The 7,774-nt window shown below is 37.8% G+C and overlaps 1 long non-coding RNA gene across 1 annotated transcript; it reads left to right on the forward strand.

Moving 5' to 3' along the window:
- Window positions 1–372: 372 nt before the first annotated feature.
- Window positions 373–5,696, forward strand: LOC140155493 (uncharacterized). The gene is made up of 3 exons (XR_011859393.1): window positions 373–649; window positions 1,894–2,020; window positions 5,620–5,696. It is a non-coding gene; the product is annotated as an uncharacterized lncRNA (long non-coding RNA).
- Window positions 5,697–7,774: the final 2,078 nt, after the last annotated feature.

Consider the following 7,774-nt stretch of genomic DNA (forward strand, 5'->3'; position numbering starts at 1 on the left):
TAATTGACGACATAAAGTCATGATAATTTCGTGTTGTCACGATAATTGACATGATAATTTCGAGTTGTCGAGTTGTCACGATACTTGACGATATAATTGCGAGTTGTATGACGTGTTGTCATGATAATTGTCATGATAATTGCGAGTTGTATGACGTGTTGTCATGATACTTGACGACATAAAGTCATGATAATTGACGACATACGCATGATTTATACTACATCGCGAGCGATTTGTTTGACCAATGAGGTGGCGCGTTCTTCCCAACGCAAAAAACCCGCTCTATCCCATTGCACGACAGATTTCACCTCTGACCTCGATCAGCTGTGTTTGCGACAGTCATGACAGTAGTGTCCAGTTGCGAAAATTATTTGCCTCATTTTAACGGCGTGCTTGGATTAGTTTGCAATAGTAATATAAGTATTCAATTCACTTAATATTTAGAGAAGCAAATGACATGATGGATTGAGGACAATTATGTCCACGGACATCGAATACACCACGAAAACATGACGAGATTTGTCCCATTCACCCGTGCATCACACATGACTGTGCATTGATCATTGCAATACCGTGCAGTGTTTTCCGTGTTTACACCGTCCTCCAGGCTGAGTGGGGTGTGTTGTCTTTACGTACACGACTCTGCAAGGTGAGTTTCTTTTATAACCATTATTTTTTTATGCAAAAGTAAAACTAAACGACACAACATTAATTTTAACTGGCAGTGAGGATTTGTTATTCTGTCTATCGGACATCCGGGCATGAAACAGCTTACAATTTATTTTAGCACTGGACTGAAACAACATTCATACGTACTCGCTATAAACAGCATGCGTGACTGGTCGATAGGCTATAAACAAGCCGCGCGATCATAAACAAGCGCAGCTGCGCGCGAGAACTGATGGACGCTTCATGGTAGGATATTACGCGTCTATGTTCGCGAGCTATTTACAAAGCGCGAGTGATGTACGCGATGTTCATACGCGTCCAAGCACGATGGACTAAGCAAGAAAACGTTTTCTTACAATTAGCGTTGGAGAAACTGTTAAAAATGATAAGGAACTGGTAGTTTTAGTTTAAAATGATGGTATTTTTAGTTTTGGAGGAAATAACAGCAAGCAGAATGTTGCAGTATGTATGAAGCGGGGTTCATTCATATATTTTCATGACTAAGCGTTGTTTATGCCCTCGGGCTAAAGCCCTCGGGCATAAACAATCGTTTAGTCATGAAAATATATGAATGAACCCCTAATTCGCATTCACTGAACTCGGAGACAGCGTCGGAGTGTATCACAAGCTATCACACTATTGTGCCAGGTTCGACTCTCGATCTGCAAATACAAATATGCGATAAGTTGTTTTCACTCCAATGCATGTGATAAATGGATGTGACGTGGCCCCGACCGAGAGAATAGTATAGGAAAACATGATTTGTGACATGATCTGGTCCATGTGGACCAAAGGCGGTAAATTTGAAACTGAGATAGGTAAAAATATGGAGTAAAAAATAAGAAAATACATAAGAAAATAGAAATAAAAAAACTTTAGAACCAAGCATGCTAGACCTTTGTTTATTTCAGTAATGATAGCCTATTGTATGTATAATGTAATGATTACAGTAACTTAATTTTCAAAATGCCTCCTTTGGCCCCGATGGACCAGATTGTGTCACATTTTCACTTCATCTTCAGTCTCAATCCCAACCCACAGCAAGTGAGCATTAAACATAAAGTTTTGATTTTTGCTGAGTAGGCCTATGTACTATGTTTACAAAGTACATGTACATTGAAATCGTGTAAAAACAGAATTTTGAAAAATATTCAGGGCTTTCTCCTTAGCAAATGTTACAATATATGGCTTTAATTACAATGTCATATTGTTTTGTCTTTCCAGAAACTGGCACAGGATCTAGCAGGAAAAGGTCCATTCTGCAAGGCATATCTTCCAAAAATCTAGACTAACATGCGCTGAAGCAAAGCACCTGCAACCGAACAGCACGGCTTTCCTTAGTGAGGAGGATGTAAGTAATTTCATTTACAAAGTTGTAGCCAAATGGGTGCAGCACACCACACAAAATGCCAATACCTTATTCAGCCTGATCATGACCGAAAATAGTGTAAAATAACAAATTTTTGCATGCTACGTCCCAATAAAGCCTTTTTAGAAGCTCAAAGACTTTAGACTTGTACTCGAGTCCAGCTCGTCCGAGTCCGAGCCGAGCCGAGTCCGAGCAAAGTCCGAGTCAAACAAAAATATGACCCTAGTCCGGACTCGGTCAGAGTCCATGCCTGGGGTGGGGCACTGAACTTTATCTAACATGTATGTTTCTATCAGTGAAGTAGGGGCCTAAAAAGTGGGGGTTGGGGCAGTGTTCTTAGTCGGTTAATTAACCTCAATCTTACCGGTTAATTAACCACAGCATCATATTTAACCGGTGGTAAAATAGGTTAATTATGAATCTTGAATTATTCTGACGTTTTTTAAGTTTTAACACTTTAATATCACTTCAGTGTTCACTGGAAATATTAAAATAGTATTCTTCTTCTTGCTCTCTAGTCTAGAGTGTCATGCACCACATCATAGACCATATGTGCAGACTATATCATGGTCTATATGTAAAAATCTGTGGAGGGGGGTTCTTTGAAAAATTTTGTACGGGGGTGTGCCTCGCAGACTTTTGGATGCTGACTTCCTCTATACATGTACCTACTTCTAATCAGAATTTGTTTTACAATGTATATCATCTAAAGCTAACACTTTTACTCCCTATACACTTTTCCCCATTACAGTAGGTCAACAGATTTATAATGCAATTCAATGTTATACATTGTAGCAGGTGAATGTGGTAATTACTGGTAATATGTTGAAAACTACCTATCCTTGAAGTCAAAACCTCATGTGTTCCTTATAATATTTTTCAATTTTTATGCCATTTTAAATGAAGAGCACACTATATTGTCCATACATGTATATAGGCCTACTAGCCTCATTTTAATGAGTAATTGCCAATTCTCTTTAAATTTCAAATCTTGTGCAAAAAGTTACTATTTTGTCTGTTTTGTCATCATACGGTTGTAAATTCAATGATATGACATTGCTAAAGAGTGCCTACAAATTGATATGACCAAAAATGTGCAAATGTTGGCGCTTTTCCCCAAAATTGCTGAAAAGGTACCCCAAAACCGTGGCACATCCCTGTATACCTTCAACCAGGCAGAATGCCCACCACCTGTTGTACAAGTACCCAAAAATCCACAGCAGAGTGAGCAGATTATACCATTTTTGCCCAGGATTGCTTCAATCAATAACTAAAAAGACAAAGTTGATAAAATTCTAATTGTATAGTCACAGACTTGCGGTATCATTGTGCATCTGTGTCAATGAGTGCTGTAAAATTTTTAAACAGGTTGAATTGACATTATAAGTTTATATATGAAAATAATTTTTAATTTTAAAATTTTAAAATGGAATGTTTTAAAGCTAAAGGTGGACAAGAAAACTTCATCTGCTCATGTTTAATGCTTGCGCAGTGTTCTTCAGTATGATGGCATATTGAATTCGAGCTCGGATTTATATATCTTCCAGCCATAATTAACCAATCTTACCGGTTAATTAACGTTAATTAACCGCCGTTTATAATTAACCGGTTAATTAAGAACACTGGGTTGGGGTCATTTACATTTTAAATGAAGGGGGTCACAGGTATTAAAAGTTCTCTAGAAACTACATGTATCAGAGAGCAGTAAATGTGGAGATGTTGGCATGTGTGTGTCACATTAGTGACATGTAACTCACAGATGTACACAGGCCACAGGGAATAGGGAAGGGGCACCAGGCTGTGTGCAGCATTTAAATGTACATGGAGAGCAATGTATTCAATGGGGGTGAGATAAATTATAGAAAAATATTATAATGATAACAATATAAATAATAAAATAATAAAATAAATGATAATAATAATCATAATAATAGAAATTCACCCTTCAGAAATATCAAGAAGAAAATTAATGTGTTGAAATGTTTTCCCAGTTTGCCATTTTGATACCAGTATGCAAACAGCTTTACTTTTTACCACATTCATTAAAGCAGGCCTGGAATAACTACACATGTATACAAATCAGTTAGGGGTGGGGTCCATATCCCCCACTTTTAGTCTGACTTCAGTCAGGCAGTGGGGGATTATGCTGTTACCAAACAAAAGTTCAAGTATGTGGTATGCTTTGTACCTGTGATATTAATTTCAAATATCTTTTTAAAACTGAACAAATGTGCAGTGAATAGTGAACACATACAAACTACACATACATGTATTCTCTCGGTCAGGGTTGTTCCATTTAGTGCACTTACCCATTTCTCACATCTGGCAAAGGGGACACCTTACGACATCCCTACTGGATTGTACAGGGCCTTTGATTTCCAGTCAATTTTCTCCGCATAGAACACATCAATGTGCATTAATTTTCCTTTTGTAATTTATTGGGAGCGTATTCCCCCGATAATAAATCAAACTTTTAAAATTATTTCACAAAGAGGTATATTTATCATATGACATGTTTTGTGATTTCCCCCATTGAGTACAACGATAAGTGTCCCCTGTGTCTGAGGGAAATGATGGAACAGCCAAATCTATCGCGAGCGACCAACAGTATGTAAAATACCTATGTAATAACCATTATTACATACCCATACATGTACATGCATGTAAGGAGCACAAAGTTACTATACACTAGGATGAGCTGCCATGCATACTGCATGGTCCAGTGTGCACTTTTTCTCTTTTTCACTGAGTTTCATGAATTAGAAAGTTCCATGAAAGAAGTTTTAGATATTTTTATACAGTATTTATTAAAAAAATTATGCATAATTATTATCAATGCTAACAAGTATGACTATGCTAATTCACAGATATTAACTTAATTAATATGGTGGATATGTAGGATACATGACAGATGACTTATTTGACAGCCCCCAATTTTAGGAAAAAGGGCAAATAAAGTGAAGTCAACAAATTTTAAATCAAATTTTAGATCTATTTTGACATTTTTAGGTATAATCAGTTCACATTTAACATGGATTTAATTGCATGGACTCGGACCGGACTCGGCTTCGAGTCTTTTTATGTCCGAGTCCGAGCCGAGTCCAAGTCCGACAAAAAGTGGACTCGAGTCCGGACTCGAACGATACATCCCTGAAAGACATACAATCTCTATGTATTGTATGATGCAACTGTAAGTTTTTTCGTGTGCCCCCGAAGTTTTATTTTGCCCTCCTTACTAAGAAAGATGGATACGCCCATGAAACTATGCACGACAAGTAGACTTAGTAAATTACAGATTAGTGCTTTAAATGTGTCCCCGCTCTCACAGTTCGTAAACATTTTTGTTTAAATTTCAAAATGATTGCAAGTGACTACTTTATGACCTTTGACCTCACACCTATTGAAATAGCAAATCATGACTCTGCTACAATAATTTATCATTTTGGAAGAAAAATCTAAAAATTTAAAAAGATTGTACATTAAGGCTTTAAAGGCAAACAAACAGCCTAGATACCATAATCCTGATAATAATGTGTAATAATTAATCATTGGCTATTATTTTATTTTATTTCAATTTCCAGGTGCAGCAGTATACTGGTTTTATGGCGCAATTCTTGAAAGACAAAGAGGATCATGGTTTGGAAGTCAACAGCTGGCAATGGGGGCATCTGTTATCTGGCGCATCACTCGCTAGCCCTACAATATCCGAGAACCGCTAAAACCCACTAACCGCTCCACCCGAAAGGGGGAATTAGCAGTCTGGGTTTAGCAGTTCTCTGGATATAGCCAGGTTTTCGATATAGCATGGTTTTGGACCACCACAGTCAAAAGGCCCTATACTAGTAGGTCTATCACGCGCATGCATTGAAAACTTTCCTAAACTAACACATGCATGGTGTACTAGTAAATGTTTGCTCCAATTATCAAAACAATAAGGACCTCAACAAGTGACACTGACATGTGATGTAATCGTAATGCATAGTTCCTTACAGGCTGTAAAAAGTAGCATGGAATTATTGGACATGTTCTAGCCCTGGTTCTAGGCACTTTTCTTTGGTTTGCCTCAAATTCAGCAGTGATATCAATGTCTTTTCATGGCTGCGCCACACGAACCACCTTTTTTTGCTACACAATTAACTATACGCACACAATTCAATACTGCGCCCAACAAAATATGCACCTACGTCACTACTGAACTTGAGGGGAACCAATGTATAGCCAAGGTTCCCTAGTCCAAAAATACGGATCGCTAGTCCGAAAAAATAGGAAATGGTTCACAAGTCCAAAAATAAATAAGGTTTACAAGACCTTAGCAATGGAAAATCTGCAGCCATTAGGACTAGCGACCCTTTTTTATCTTGGACTAGTGACATTTATGACTAGCGCATGTTAGGATTAGCGGATGCAGGATGTAGAATAATTGTAGACCAAATTGTTCAGTAGCTGATCCATAGTGTCAGGGGCACAACAAGGGGGGGGGGTGTACCTCAGGCCCGTAGCCAGCATTGTCAGTCCGGGGGGCAAACGTCAGTATCGTCCCTATCTATTCTTCCCTCCCCTTCCTCTCCCTCTCCTTCTTTCTTTCTTTTCTCCCAGGCTTCTTCTCGTCCCCATTTTTCCACTTCTCCATCCCTCCCGCTGGCTACGCTACTGGTTTACCTTCATCCCCGTAAGTATGATGAGTATCCACTAAGCAAGGGTTTAGAACCAAAAGGCCCTAACTGCAATAGCTGTCCCATAGACATCTTGATAATTTATGCATTATGTAGTGTACACATCTCATGAAGATTTTTAAAAAATGTCACCTGGCAGCTATTGCAGATAAGGCCCGTTAATGTCTGTTATTTATTAGATAAATAAATAAAAGGTCCTATATACATGTAAACCCTTGACATAAAATTAAAATAAAAGGTCCTACATGTAAACAGGGTTCGCAGGTTTTTGCCACAGGTGGAAAAAACCACGGTTTTAACCGCGGTTAAAACCGCTTGGCAAAAACAGTTTTTTGGTGGCAAAAACTAAAAAAGTGATTTATAGTTCAGTTTTTTCATCTCAAAACAAATTATTAAGTTACAAAAATAATTTTCTGAGTGTAACAAGGCTAGATTTTGTAATTATAAGTAACATATAAAGAAATTAAAGGTATGCATTTTCATTGCTCAAGTGCATTTAACCCAAATGTGGCGTATATCAAATTTAAAACTTTTTCATTTTAAGGACTTTCATTGAGGCTGTGGCTGTGCATCAATGCATTCACACCCAAAGCCTTCAGCAAAGACTAGCCGATGTCAGTCAATGCTAGTCTTTTGTGAAGGCACCAGATTAACACACAAGCTGGGCTCGAATTTCAGTCGGGGCCATTGCCTGCAGTTTTTCAGTTTTGGCCGTTGTGCCCCTGATCTTTGTTTAACTTCAAGGTATTCTTCATTCCTTGTTGACAAGTGGTCCCCAATGGCCTTGACAAAGGGTGCCCCCCAAAAAAAATGAAGGTCTGCACAAAAGCCTTCTCAAAAGACTAGTGGCTGCCAATAGACTGTAAATAAATGGTCTTTTTGCACTCATTATCTCATACTTCATTACTAAATGTATTTTTACACTTATTTCTCTGGTACATAATTATTAGAAAGACAAGAGTTCATGAAATAAACAAGAATCATTAGAATGCATGGTGAATATGTAGCTTTGATCATTGTTTTATTTTATTTTGAGATCTGTAAGGAAGTGAAGAAATAAAAG

The sequence above is a fragment of the Amphiura filiformis genome, chromosome 6, assembly GCF_039555335.1.
Source record: "Amphiura filiformis chromosome 6, Afil_fr2py, whole genome shotgun sequence".
Lineage (NCBI taxonomy): Eukaryota > Metazoa > Echinodermata > Ophiuroidea > Amphilepidida > Amphiuridae > Amphiura > Amphiura filiformis.